This window comes from Grampus griseus (assembly GCF_964374135.1).
Source record: "Grampus griseus genome assembly, chromosome: Y".
In the NCBI taxonomy this organism is placed as follows: Eukaryota; Metazoa; Chordata; class Mammalia; order Artiodactyla; family Delphinidae; genus Grampus; species Grampus griseus.
In genome coordinates this window covers 4,681,561-4,697,025 of record NC_139016.1, presented here as the reverse complement: position 1 = coordinate 4,697,025, position 15,465 = coordinate 4,681,561, and the positions used below count along the sequence as shown (strand labels likewise).

Genomic DNA, 15,465 nt, shown 5'->3' with positions numbered 1-15,465 from the left:
GAAACCAGGAGCCCACAGCCCCTCAGGTTAACGATCATCACGAGGGCAGATGTCTCCCTTTAATAAACCAACAGGTGGGGCAGCTCTGGCCTAAGGGGCAGGGGCCAAGCACGGTCCTGTGAGTAGGGTGTAGGCAAAGCAGGGACTGGTCAAGCAGGGGACGTACAGGGAACAAGAGAACAGCCATACTGAGTGGCCTGACCATATATAGGCTGATAAGTGGCGTCTGACTCAGGAGGACGGACAGTCTGTCAACTTTTGAGCGTGGATTTAAAGACGAGATTTAGAGGCAGATTCATGACTACTTGCTTTCAGTGTAAAATTATTCATCTAGGGTAGCTGGGGGGATATATGGAACATGCCAGCTCCCTTAGGGGAAGACTTTGATGAATGACCTAGGACTCGATTACCACCCCCTACCCCAAAGTGCAGTCACATTCATTAAAGTAACCCCTGGTTTTGGTTTTACAGCTCGGGATATCTGATCTCAAATTGTAGCCTGGGAACTCTGCAGAATATGGGTGTTTTGGCTCAAACCAAAGGGCCGGACTCTATAGAGTCCAGGAATTAACATCCAAAGGGCCTCAATCTACAGGTGAGACGATGGAGCCCCGTGAAAGGTGAGTGCCTGACCCAGGGTCACACAGGAAGGCAGCTGACACTGCAGCAGACTCCCAGGGCTCCTTCCAGACCCCGTTTTGGCTCCCCACGTGGCATCACCAGCCTTCCCCACAGGGGGAATATTCCTACCTGTTGACATGTGGCCAACTGTGGCAGCAGAGAGCAGCTCAAATCAGGTGCCGGCGTTCACCAGGAAATGACTTTAACAAGTGTGAACAATGCCGTTTCCTGGTGTTTCACCCCCCAGTTGGTTTTAGAAACCAAAGAGGTCACAACACCATTCAGACAGATCTAGTGAACAGAGAGAAAACCGGAGGTCAAGGACTGGAGAAAGCTAACTATGACCTTCTCGAGAAGTTGGTCAAGAAAGCAGAAAGTTTTGTCTCAAGAGAATAAGGGCAGAGGCAGCAGCCGGAGGAAGACTGATGAACTGGGGTCACGGAACCACGTGATGCCCCCGTGGCACTCGGCACTCGTAGGGAGCGTGCACAGTAGGAGAGGCTGCTGGGAGCTGCAATTCCCTTCTTTGTGCCGACAGCAAATCAGCTCTTTCCCCAAATTAAGCTCAGCTTAGAAGCGCTACATCACTGAACAGAATTACTGCCTCTCAGCATTGAAGCTCTCGTAGGTATAAAAAAATGGAAAGGGCAAAACTTTATTTTTTTGCTAATGCCCCACGATAATGAACATTCTGATTCTGTGTAAGTGTTCTATGTCGACAGAAGGAATGTGTTTACTGCACCGTAACCCTCCATCTCTCTCTGATCTATCAGATGTCCCTGAACTGTCCCCAAGTACAGTGACCTGAGGAAAAAAGTTTCTGCTGTGTAAAATCAATGCGGGATGAGGCGGCAGGAAAAGGTAATGTTCACACTACTTGTTAGGGGACACATAAACGTTATTACTTCCGTAATAATTTCATTTTAGCAAGCAACACAATTGGCTATTAATGAGCTGAACGCAGAAATAGCTAAGGGATATGCCCACAGAAAACTAGCCGGCCTCCCTGCAATGGAATGTTTATGGAGGCGACGTGAAAGGTGAGGCTCACTGAGTGAAATGGAAACAGATTTTGGAAGCATCCGAAGGCCAAAAGCAAGAGTTTCTTCCAAAGTCAGACTAGGTAGGTTTTCAAAGAAAACAGAGAGACATTGTGAGCAAATTACTCTCACAGAGGCAAAATGGGTAGATTTTGATCGAATAAGTTTGGCAGAAAATGAGACCAGGGAGGAGGTGAATCCAATAATCCAGGTCACGAGTCTTCCAACTGGGGCTCACCGACCCCTAGGAAGACACAAAGACTTGCGGGGGCATGGGTATGTGGGGAAGGGATGCACCCTAAGGGAATCTGTTGACAGAGTTTCAACTTCCATTTATGCTCTGCTCCAAAAACGTGCTGCCTGGGTTTCCACCCTCACCTTCTTCCCCTTGGTACAAAAGGCATCGCTGGCATCCTGGCTCTTACCATGGAGATCACCCCAGGATATAAAATCCTTTCAAGTGCTTCAGGGACAATGTGAAATCTTGGTATCAATGGGGTATTGGCCAAAGGGCCAAGGGTGAGTCCTTTGCGACTAGATTGGTCAGGGAGTTGCCAGGAAACGTGGAAATGGTTCTAAAGTGCCAATGCAACATCCACTTTCCAGGAACATTCTGGATGGAATGGAGACGAATTAAAGAACAAAGAACCACCCAAGATGGCGGCCACCATAAAAAGGGCAGGTGCAGAAGACATCAATGTGGCTTTGAGGAGATTAAACAGGAGATTAAAAAAACAAAAAAATGTGCACAGAATATAAGTAGAGTCACAGAGCTGAAGGAAGAAATAGACGTGAAGAAAGAAACAACTCCAAAAGTTCGAAGATGCTTGTGAGTACATCAGGCTTGCAGACGATGACCGCTTAGTGATACCTCATCAGATTGGTCTCCCTGTGTTTTCATCAGTCACTCTCAAGAAGAAACAGGAGAAATGTTAGAAGAAGCAAAGGAAAATCTGCAAGAAATTGGCGCCTTAGAATCCAGAGTGGAGTCATTTCAGTGGGAGTTGGCAGATTTGAAAGTTCAGTTATGCAGAACTGGGGAGAAAAGTAAACCTTGAAGCTCATGAAAGTTCAACACCTAATAATACTTTAAAAATGTGTTTAATAAACATGAATACCGTTTCTAAGAAAAAGAACAAAGAACCAGGTAAGTACAGAATTTGAGGGTGAGTGGAGAAGCAAGATAGGAAGATGGAAAGGCAATTGTGAACTTTCGCCACAGACAGGGCTATAGTGCCCAAACGCCCCCCTTATTGGATGAATCCAAATAGTGCATTGCAGTGAAACTCCTAAGATGAGCATCGGCAGATGGTGGCCATGGAGTCAGAGAGGTACTTCAGAAACTAAGCCACCCAGGTGGATGACTAACTGGATAAGGGAATGGGGGGATGGACATGAATGCTTCCAGCACATGGACTGAAGGTACAGCGATTTGGAAAAGAGCAGCTAAAGGCTAAATTTTGCACATGCCTAGTTTGGAAAATATTTGTAGCTCATGTCACAGGAAAAAGACAATAAAATATTGTCGCCATTGTCAATTACTAAGGGCTACCAATGTGCTAGGCATTCTCCTAATACCGTGACTATATATTACCTATGATCCTGATACTGTAAATATGTATCATCTATGTTAACCTAAATTATCTATCTTCTATTATTCCTTCCCATTTTACAGAAGGGGAAACTGACATTTACAGAAGTTTTTACCAGCTCAGCTTGTATGTAGAAAAGGTGGGATTGAGATATAGGTTTTGTATCTGGAACGGTGCCTACCATCACTCACGATACCAGTATTGTCTCCCCGGATACTAGAATGAGGGGGGAAAGCAGAGCACAGGATAGGGAATTAGGAAACAGGACTAAGGGTGACATTTGATGCCATGGCTGTGGGTGAGATTGCCCAGCGAGGGGAAACAGAAGAAAAGAAGGGCATAAGACATAAGCGTGAGTAAACTGAAACTTCCAGGGGCAGAGGTGGGGAAAAGAACCAGAGAACGCAGCTCAGAAAGCGCATGCTGAAAGGTATGCAAAGAACCAGAAGTGGGAATCATCGAAAGGAAAAGATCCTGGAACTGGCAGTAAGACGGTCAAAGGTGACCTTGGGAAAGAAGATCCAGGAGACGCCAAGCCAGTTAGATAGAGGTAGAGATGAAAGTCTGTGACGTGGACCTGAGGGGATAAAGAGGATTGATTAAGAAGGTGGCTTTGGGAAGCCAGAAGGGATCACTGAGGCAGCCTAAAATCTAAGGCAAGTCTAAGGATTAAAGGGAGAGAGGTGAGTCCCATTTGTCAACAGCCATTGGCTGGCCAGTCACTTAGTTAGTTTGCTTGTTTGTGTATACTTTTCAGAGTTTCAGAGGTAGCAAAGTTTCCCGCTACCCATGAGAGTCTGTGAGGCTGTGATCCTGGGGGATCCCAGGAGGGGGTTGGATTTAAAATGCCGGGGAATGCAAAAGGGGTCTCAGCTCATGTGAGTAGATCAAACAGCAAGCAATCCCGAAGGCACAGCCCAGGATATGAGTCAACATTGTGCAGTGGATCAGGTGAGCATTTCCACGTGATGGTCTCCAAGAAACGTACCAGCACCATGTGGAGTCAGACACATAAAGTGAATAGGGCCGATTCCAGGTGGGGCTCCGTGACATCCGCCGGTACGGCTTCAGAACTTTGACAATACAGGTGCTGTTTAAATGGATTTTTACCTTTCTAAGGATTAGGTCTGATGCAGTGGGCATGCTGTCCCATCCAAGGGCATGGAAATTGCCCAGGCAGACTTGGGAACTAGAGCACCAGGTGAGTATTTTGAGGAGTTTGTTTGGGGTTTTTGGTCTTCCTGACATGATGGAGATCTGAAGCCATTCATTTCATGATTCTCTGCCCTTCCCCAACCTCCCGAATACTCCCTTTCAAAGTCTGGGTTCATTAGAGGGAAACCCTATTTTGCTAGGCCGATTTCTTGCTTTCTCCCTCCTCCGCTGGACCCTTTACGGATTTGTGATTGCAATGGCAGACATTCATGTCTGAGTCCATTTTAATGCTTGAGTCATTCCTTTTTCAGAGTCCCTGGCGAGGAGATATTATCTATTTTTATCTTAACGACTCTAACCCCCAGGGCACGCGTTGGCCATTCACTATTATAGATTTTAAAAGAGGTCACCTCCTTCTGAGGATTTCTATCACTTCGCTTCACCAACTAATTCTTCCTGGTTTATCACAGTCAATTTCAGAGCAATATTTTATCTGTGGGATAAAGTTTCCAGAAAGAAGAGAGTTTATCAGACATTAAGCTTTTAGCTGGGCAGTACTTCCAGCCGATGTCCAGGAGCGAAAGTCCCAGATCACCAGTAGATCAGGTTTCTGTGCCAGTTTCATTATCTATAGGTAAGAACTCATTATTCACTGCCTGGACCAGGCCTGGGAGTCTACTGTATAATTGCAAATTATCTCACTTGGTATCTTCTCTCTTTTGAAAATCCTTACCAAATAATACCCTCGCATGCTTCCATGTCCAGATTTCAAGTTTTGATTTTATTTACAGCTGTGTAATTTGCCCATATTCAGTGCATTTCCCTTACCCCTACAATTAGCTGTGCCTTTTGAAATAACTGTACATTTGTTCAAATGAGAGCAGTCTGAGATAGACAAGTAATGATCATCTCATTGACAGACAATGACTTGTTTATAAGGGAAATCAGTCTTAAGGACCTAAGTATTGGTCCATATACCTTTCCTTTGGAAATGACCATAATTTCAAGTAGTTAGGAGAAAACGGTGAAAATGGCAGAAGAAGGTCAGACGGTTTAGGGTAAAGGCAGACAAAAGACAAGCATTCCAAGCAGTGAGGGGCGTGGAGATGGAGAGAACACATAAGTTTTAGTTCCTCATGCTTGAGCGATTAGTTCTGGGACCTTGTAAGACAAGGATTATAGGGTCACGGAGCAGAATGATATGATCTGATGATTGGCAACATCCCCGAGAGCAATAATCACAGGGTTCCAAGAAATATGATGAAATTGAGAAAAATCTGACTTCTTAAAGACATCTTCAGGCCCGGGGTAGGAGTGGGGATGAAAAGCAACGGGCGTGAAGGATCTCACTGGAGTGACAAAAACGTTCTAAAACTGATTTACGGTGATGATCGCACAACTTGGTAACCTAATGCAAACCACTGACTGGTGCAAGTGGGTGAATTTCAAAATACGTAAAATAAGCCTCAAAACATTTGTAAACAGGCGTTACATCACTTAAAGAAAAATAACACAGACTGAATTAAAAATGTATATATGTAAATTTAGAACAGAGTGCCCTTGTGTGCCACTGGAAATTGAATAAGGTGGTTGGGCTTTTACATGTTTTATGCTTTTTCTCTCTTTCTGCTAGATGTGAACGTGTGTGTGTGTGACTGACTTGTCTCCTGATGTTCCTGGCAGGGACACGTCCGCTTGGGAGGACCTTCCCCAGCGTCTGTCTGAGGCAGCCCACCAGGATGCGGAAACAGCACGGCGTAGAGAAGCTAAAGTTTCAGGAAAGGTCAACAATGTGTGGGTAGAAACAAGACAGAAAAGCAAACAGGGTTTGACCCACAGAGTAAACTGTGTAACGGGACGGAGTGTGGGGAATGGCCCAGGGCAGTGGCTCAGGGCCAGAGTTACCAACAACTGGGTTCCTGAGGCTTCTAGACTCTGCACATGGTACAGGCATGGTGGCTCAAAGGTACACGGGGTTCTGGGGGGCAAGCACGATGCTTTTCATTGCCCCTGTTTTCAATGAGTACCCGATACTCTTAGGCTTCATGGATCGTCTAAAGTCATGATTTTTAGTAAGATCTCCAAAGACAGCAGTATCTTCAAGATTATTTCCATGGAATTGTCCAAGTTTTTAATTCAAGGCATCTTTTTATCATTGAAAGGCTGCCAAGGGTGGATGCTAATTCTTTCCAATCAAATTTACTTAGATTCTATGATTACCATGTAATACATGGAAAACAGACAGTGAGCCCTATTTGTTAAACATATTTTTATGAATGTAGCAACGGCATATCTCTTTTTGTTTTCAACTACATGGAGACAAATTCATTTCATGAATGTTTGTTCTTCCAGAATCCCAGGAAAAAGCAGCACTGAGCATCTTTGCAGGAAAAGCAGAAGTGTTTCCTGCAAGAGATGATGATGAAGCTGAGAATGTAGTTAATTATGTGCTGCAGGGAAAATTCTCCTGGGACAGCACGGATGCAATAGGGGACTCCAGGTCTGGTGAAGAAGGAAATCCTAAAAGTCTTACTGAAAAGCAAAGTCTATGAATAAAAGTGACTAACTGTGGGAAGCATTCCAAGCAAATTGGTAAATAACCAACTGTTACATTGGTAGGAAAATATAAAAGGGCCACAGAAAGGATCCCCAGTAACCCTGCTATGCAGTTATCACAAGTCAAAATGACACTAGTCTCTCTAATTTCGCTCCCTATTGGAACCAAGAAAAAATAATCATACTCAAAGTATAACCTTATGCACAAGGTTCATTCAGCTTAAAAGATGCAGAAGTGAAAAAATCACAGGAACAGACATTCGATTTGAAAACTTCAGTGGCAGCTATGCTCAAAGGTAGCTGGGAATGTATGGCATTCATGTAATTCTTTAAAGAAGGCCATCTGGAGTCACCATATTGATTCTTCCAATGGCTCTAATGGAATATATAATTAGGTGCCACGTATATTGCACACACACCATCGTACCCTAGGAGGCTTCATGTCCTAATGAATGCTTGGGCAGTGGCCAGGAGCACTTTTTTTTTTGCTGAAAATAAGTTGTAAGTAGTCACTCAGCCGCTTTCACACTGCTGTGTTTGATAAAATCCCTAATCTCGTAATGTGTCCACTGGACACAACTGTATGTGTTGAGGGTGAGGAAATGGGGTTGGAAGAGAGATGGAAATTAGTGCAGTCAACACAGAGAGAAAGGCTCCTGATCTAACTGGAATTTGAATCTTCATAAGGTGATGGGCCATTGGTTCCACCCCCTGGACCTCAGGACACCCAGTTCTGTCCCCAGACCAAGGCAGGCTTGGATGGGGGTAATAACACTTTGTGGGTGGAGAGGAGAGGGAGGCCAGGACGCAGGTGAGAGGTAGATGACGTGTGATGGAGAACAGGCAGGTGGAGGGAGGGTTCCAAAAGACCCTGTTTACTCCCGGCTCCGTGGCCCATTTCAAGTTGGGGAGCAGATTCAACTCAACAACTCAGAGACTTCTGGGATCCCTGCCACCATCTGTAACACCAGCAGCCCCGCCCGATGGCAACTCCCAACAGGACCAGGAATCGCCCCTACGGAATTTCAAGCCCATCTCCAGCCCCCAGGACAGGTTTGATGGCCTCTCGGGACCCACGGGCCTCCTTTCGTGACCTTGGAACCATGTGACCCTGTGTTTCAGGTGACTGGTTTCTGGGCCCCTCCTTCCTTGTATTTCACCTGAGCCTTGGCTGTCCCACCTTTCCCAACAGGCTGCTGGGCAGACAGAAACAAGTCTTACAAACTCTCATGGTACAAACTGAGGCTTTGCCAGGCGCTCTCTCACGGATAAACTGCATCTTCCTCAACACAAATTCTGACAGGAGACGCTGTAATTTTACCTCTCAGGGCCGCTCAGCCACAGCAGAGACAACCGTCTAAAATGAGGACCTCAACGATGAAGAGAGATGAAACCTGGAGGTGAAAAACAGCACGGCAGGTGCTCAGAAAGTGAAACATAAACTGGCCACATGACTTGGCCAGACCACTTCTGTGTGTACACCCAAAAGAAGCGGAACCACACTGTTAAAGACATCTGCACACCCGGGGCTCACAGCTCACAAGAGCTGAAACGTGAAAACCCACACGCTCAACAACAGGTAAACGGATACACAAAATGCAGTCCAGCCATAAAATGCTACAGGATTCAGCCATAAAAAAGAACAGGGTTCTACAACGCGGACAAGTCTTGAAAACATGATGCTCAGGGAGCGAAGCCAGACACAAAAGGCCACATATTGTGTGATCCCATTCATAGGTAACGTCCAGAAGAGGTGTATCTATAGACACAGAAAGGAGATGAGTAGTAGAGGCTAAAGGGAAAGGAGGTTGGGTTTGGGGGGGACTGATAAAGGGTATGGGGTTTTGGTGGGGGGAATAATGAACAAGTTCTAGAACTAGAGAGAGGTACCAGTTGAACAAAGTGGCTGATACACGAAGTGCCTCTCAGTTACACACTGTAGAACGGTTAACATGCCATTTGTTGGATTTTACCCCAAGTTTTTTTAAAAAAGCGTTCAAAAAGACACATCAAGCTGACGTTTACTTTTTAAAAAAAACACCACCAAGTCTTCTGATTTCACTAGCGTGATGTTCCAGCCTCAAACTGAGATGTGGACAAATGCCAACCCCCCACTGTGAATGCAAACAGGACTGTAGGTCACCGCTGGTGACGATCTGGGCCCACCAGCGTGGCCCAGGGACCATAGACCCGGGTCCAATGAACCTTCTGCGTAAGGACAGAAGGAAGGTCTACACGGACAGCAGTGGAGTGATAACTTCCAACCAATAAGAGAACACTTTCCGCTGTAAGGCCTGGGTGGACCGGACGGGGCTGGGGGGAGGGGAGAGCTGACCTGGTAGCTAGGATCAAAGAAGAAGGATGTCACTAGGGTCTACTGGGTGTAGGGAGGCAAGGGCTGTCCAGAGAGACCTATTTTCCAAATCGTATTTAGGCTCCCAGGTCCTGCCACGAAAAGGCATCTGTCGTAGGCAGGAATCTAAGATAGCCTCCATGACTCCCACCTCCTGGTACCCACATCTTTGTGTGATCCTCTCCTCTTGAGGATGTGTGTGTGGGGGGCGGTGCTGAGATGTAAGACTTGGCAAAAGTGAAGGAATATGATTGAGGTCCCTAATCAACTGACTTTGTGCAACTCAACGAGGAGATTGAAGTGGGGGGGCCTGGCCTAATCAGGTGATCCCTTGGAAACAGACTCCAAGCAGAGGATTTGCAATCCTCCCAGCCTGGATGGAACACACAGTCGTGGTGTGAAATGCCTTTAGGGAGGGGTGGCCCCTAGGAGCTGAGGGTCCCAGTCCTACAACCACAGGGAACTAGATTCTGCCAACCTGTTGAATGAGCTTAGAAGGGGATTCCAAGCTTTCAGGTGACAATACGACTGTGGCCAATATTTTGCAGGCTTGTAAAGACCGTCGTGAGCAGACGAGCCAGGTAAGCCATGCGGGGACACCTGACCCACAGACACGGAGATAATCAATGGATGTTGTTCTAAGCCCTTAAATGTGCGGTAATTTGTATCCAGTGACGGATAACTACCAAAACATCCACTCCCAAATGTACATAAAATGGTAATAACACCACTGCATTTAACCAGGATGAAAAACCAGCAACTCTCAAATACAGTGGTCCCCTCCACCAGCAGCCACAGACGGCAGTGACAAGTCATATCAGTTGGACTTACAAAGAATTTTCAGCTCCTTAAGGCCAACGGTCCTGGTTCCTGGGGCTCTTCCTCTGACGCTGTGAGCCTCCCTCCCATCTGTGCAACTGAAAAAATCCCTTTCTGGGTTTGAGTGAGGGGGCATTGAGTTTCTGTCACTTCCAACCAAAAAAACCTGAGGGTGCACCCTCTAGCTCTAGACAGTTATGACTATCACCTCCTTGATTAATGAACTCCTCACCTGGACTCATTTGCAATTAGAAGTTCCTGGACTCGACTGCCTGCTGCCGACCGTGATGAGTCTGCCTCAGGAGATGTCAATTATGTGACATGACCCGGCATGCCCAGGAAGGCAAATGGCTTTCGACACCCCTTTGGATGTCCCAGGGGATGGGTGACAAGATGGTGGGGCAGGAAAACTCTTGGCCCCAACACTACCTATAGAACACAGATTTATTTTTTCCCACCTGTAATATAAGGTCCGCCTAGACCAACGACTGTCAAGCCCCAGTTACTTTGTCTCTGGGGGACAGGTGGCACTGTCTGGACACATTTTTGGTTGTCACAGCTTGTGGGCGTTGCTCCACAAGCAACACAGCTGTGCTCACAAGCTGTGACCTTCTACCCACTGGCATCCCATGTGTAGAATCCAGGGATGCACATGAATATCCCACAATGCACTGCCAACAAAAGAACGATCCGGCCCCAGGTATCATTCGTGCCAAGGTGGTGCATCGTGCTCTCAGTCCAAGCTCTGTCTTACTAATTCTTAAATGCTTTTTCTAGCCCGGTAGTTGTCAACAAGGGGTGACTCTGCAGCTCGTCCCCAACGCCCACCCCCAACCCCACCCCCCAGAGGTGTTAGTGGTGTCTGGAGTCATTCTGGTTCTCACAACAGAACAGGTGCTATTGGCATCTCCGGGATGGTGTCCAAAGATGCGCCTAAACATCCCACGATGCACGAGACCCATCCCACGACAAAGAATTCCCCAGGCCCACAGATCAACTGTGCCCAGGCTGGGAAATCCTGACGCAGAGGCATACATGCTTGCTCACCAAACGACACTTTTCCCTTCTTCTTAATTAACCAAAAATGGACTTGGTACTTTTTTTTTTTTTTTTTTTTTAACGGAATCACATCGCTGGCCTTTTCAAAGTCAATACATGCCTTTCAGCTTAGTACGTCCAGGGCCACAGAACACCAGGCTGGGCCCTCATAACCCACAAGGTCCATCTGAGTTAGGGGTTCTTTGCCTTTCGGGTGCACAGGCTGGGGAGAAGCTGCCCCCTGAGCACACGGGGCACAGAAGCTCTGAGCACAGGGTCCAAAAGGCACAGTCCTTCTGCCCAACTCTTCTGGCCGCATTTAGGTTTCGGAGCGTTTTCACACTATTGCAAAACTTGGACAGTGCAGAAAGGTCATGAGGTTTTAAGCACTGGAAGCTGCTTCTGAGGGTATAAGAGAGCATATGATGATACAGTAAATGGGAAAAAAATAAAACACACCCACATAGTGCAAACGCCATCTGATGTTCAAAGTCACCACGAGCTAAAAATGAACCCTGCCTGCTGGCAATTACAACCCCAAGTCCTCGGTCTCAAAAATACACAAACAAGTGTGGCTAGCTGTGTTTCAGAGCTCAGAATTGTTTGGATTTTACAAAGTAATGGCTTTAAAAAAAATCAAAACTAATTTATTAAAAGGATTCAAAGACCCCCTCCAACGCTGAGCTGCCTTAGGACGGCTTTTGGCACTCGTAACAGACACAGTCGTTTTCTACACTGAAAGCATTCATTCTGTCACACACACCATTCGGCAATTGAAACAACCAAAAATTGTAACCATATGAGGTGATGGATGGTCACTAAAATTATGGTGCTCATCATTTGACAATACACATGGTATACCAAATCACTGTGCTGTACATCTGAAAGGTATACGATGTTAACGTCAACGATATCTGAGTAAGACTGGAATATCTATAAATTTGTCATTCAATACAACTGGAATATATATGTATATATTCACCATTACCTTCATATATATATGTATAAAACATCTATACATGTATATGTTCACCATTACCTTCATATATATAGGTATAATACATCTATACGTGTATATGTTCACCATTACCTTCATATATATAGGTATAATACATCTATACGTGTATATGTTCACCATTACCTTCATATATATAGATATAATACATCTATATGTGTATATGTTCACCATTACCTTCATATATATAGATATCTATATATGTACCATTACCTTCATATATATATATATATACATACACACACATACTATATCTTCAAATATATCATGTAATCCATATACCTTGAGCAAAGTTTTAGAAAGCAACCTGCAACCACACATATTAATGGTTCTGCAGCGATAAACACGATGAATATTTGCATTCTGTCGGCTAAAGAATGACTATTCAACGGTACATCAGTTTTACATTCCTTGGTTCAGAACAAGTGTTGCTGCCAGACACTGGGCTTCCAATCTCTTTCTTTTCTTTCTGGTTACAGACAAAGGGCTGTGGATCAGAAGGCAGGGCTCTGTAGAAAAGCAACTGAAGAAGTCAGCCCTGGCAAAGCCGTCCTACGCTGAAGAGTGTCTTGGCCAATCCCGTGAACTCACATAAGCCCACAGTCTCCTCATCTGTGGCAGAGGCGGCAAGTGGGGACCCAGGAAACCCTGGCCCAGTGACTCAGCTCGGACAAGCTGGGGTGTCCTCCAGCAAGAGTGAAAGCTGCCTGGAAACCTGGGGGAACAGCTGCAGACAGGACGCAGGGGCCCTCTTCCCGCTTCCGTCAGGCCTCCAGGGGCTCCTTCCTGTCTCCAGTTCACAGGTGCTAAGCAGAGGATGCTCTGCCTTCCCAGGAAGCCTTCAGCAATGTTTGGACCAGGGCGGAGGTGTTCTCAAGCCCCTGCGATGCACAGGACGCTCCCACATCAAAGAATGATGCGGGATTGCAGTACACTGAGCTCCATAGAGACAGTGCCGGGGCAAGTGAGAGCCGGACGGGCACTGGGCGTCTCTGTGCCTCACGGAGGAAAAATAATCAAGCATGGGCAAAGGAGATCCTAAGAAGCCGAGAGGCGAAATGTCATCATACGCATTGTTTGTGCAAACTTGCCGGCAGGAGCACAAGAGGAAGCACCCAGATGCTTCCGTCAGCTTCTCAGAGTTTTCTAAGAAGTGCTCAGAGAGGTGGAAGACCACGTCTGCTAAAGAGAAAGGAAAGTTTGAAGACATGGCAAAAGCGGACAAGGCCCGTTATGAAAGAGGAAGGAAAACTTATATCCCTCCTAAAGGGGAAACAAAAAAGAAGTTCAAGGATCCCAATGCACCCAAGAGGCCTCCTTCGGCCTTTTTCTTGTTTTGTTCTGAGTATCGTCCAAAAATCAAAGGAGAGCATCCTGACCTACCCATGGGCGATGTTGCAAAGAAACTGGGAGAGATGTGGAAAAACACTGCTGCAGATGACAAGCAGCTTTAGGAGACGGCTGCTAAGCTGAAGGAAAAGTACGAAAAGGAGATTGCTGCAAACGGAGCTAAAGGGAAGCCTGATGCAGCAAAAAGAGGGAGTCGTCAAGGCTGAAAAAAGCAAGAAAAAGAAGGAAGAGGAGGAAGATGACGATGATGATGAATAAGTTGGTTCCAGCACAGTTTTTTTTTCTTGTCTATAAAGCATTTAACCCCCCTGTACACAACTCACTTCTTTTAAAGAAAAAAACTGAAATGTAAGGCTGTGTAAGGTTTTTTTTTAAACTGTACAGTGTCTTTTTTTGTATAGTTAACACACTACCGAATGTGTCTTTAGATAGCCCTGTCCTGGTGGTATTTTCAATAGCCACTAACCTTGCCTGGTATAGTATGGGGGTTGTAAATTGGCAGGGAAATTTAAAGCAGGTTCTTGTTGGTGCACAGCACAAATTACTTATATATGGTGAGGGTAGTTTTTTCATCTTCAGCTGTCTCTGATGTAGCTTATATGAAATAATTGTTGTTCTGTTAACTGAATACCACTCTGTAATTGCAGTAAAAAGAAAAGTTGCAGCTGTTTTGTTGACATTCTGAATGCTTCTAAGTAAACACAATTTTTTTTATTAGTGTTGTTGTCCTTTTCATAGGTCTGAAAAGTTTCTTCCTAAGGGGAAGCTAGTCTTCTGCTATTGCCCATTTTGGATCACACGAATTATTACAGTGTTTATCTTTCGTAGAGTTAGCTGATAAAAAGCTTTCGTGTACGCACCCTGCATACTCATGATGAGGGTGATAAAAGCTTAATTGAGACAGTTTTCATCCATAACTGAAACTCAAATCTTGATCGGTGGATATCAGATGTCATGTAGCCCAGGTTCATTTACAAAGTGAAGAGTAACCAATCTACTCACAGCACGGGATTATTAGAATCAAACATTTTGAAAGTCTGTCCTTGAAGGACTAATAGAAAAGTATGTTCTAATCTTTACATGAGGACTCTACATCCTTTAACTCCCATTACCACGTAATGGCAGTTATATTTGCAGTTCCCACATTTAAGACTGAGAATGTATCCCCAAAAGCGTGAGCTTAAAATACAAGACTGCCATATTACGGTTTTTTTGTTGTTGTTGTTGATATTAGTCCCAACAAAGGCTCTGGAGAAAAAGTGCTGGCTGTAAATGTCTTCTCCTATTTATCTAAATATGGATTGTTTAGGAAACTTGAGATCCTCCATTAAAGGTATTTTTAATTAATTGGGCCAACTTTTAAAGTCGTATACCACATTTTAAATCAGGTATATTTTCCTATATTATGGTTTGCCCCTTTATAAATGAAATAGACATGAGGGAAGAAGACAAACTTTGTATTTCAGTACGAATTACCTGATTTATTTGAATTTGATTTTTCTTTACAGCACTCAAGCTCATTCATCAGGGTCATATGTTTATCTGCTTAACAGTTTAGGGAACAATTTGGCAATTTTGTCGTTTTTGAGATTATCGTTCTCTTAAAGTGCCAGTGTTCTAAAATAGCGTTCTTGTAATTTTACACGCTTTTGTGATGGAGTGCTGTTTTGTTATATAATTTTGACTTGGATTCTTTCCATTTGCATTTGTTTTATGTAATTTCAGGAGGAATACTGAAGATCTGAGTCCTGGATGATACTAATAAACTAATAATTGCAGAGGTTTAAAAAAAAAAAAAAAAAGAATGATGTGGCCCCCAAAGTCAGCACTGTGGTGCCCAGGCTGAGGAACCCTGCTCCACCGCAAAGCTCTGACGGATGCATTTTATTCTACTGTTTTATGAAGTATAGTTGATTTACAATGTTG

At 44.9% G+C, this 15,465-nt stretch overlaps 1 pseudogene across 1 annotated transcript; it reads left to right on the top strand.

Moving 5' to 3' along the window:
* Nucleotides 1–13,211: 13,211 nt before the first annotated feature.
* LOC309817741 (high mobility group protein B1-like) lies at nucleotides 13,212–14,071 on the top strand (annotated as a pseudogene). Its single transcript has one exon. The product of its transcript is annotated as a high mobility group protein B1-like (transcript).
* The last annotated feature ends 1,394 nt before the right edge of the window (nucleotides 14,072–15,465 follow it).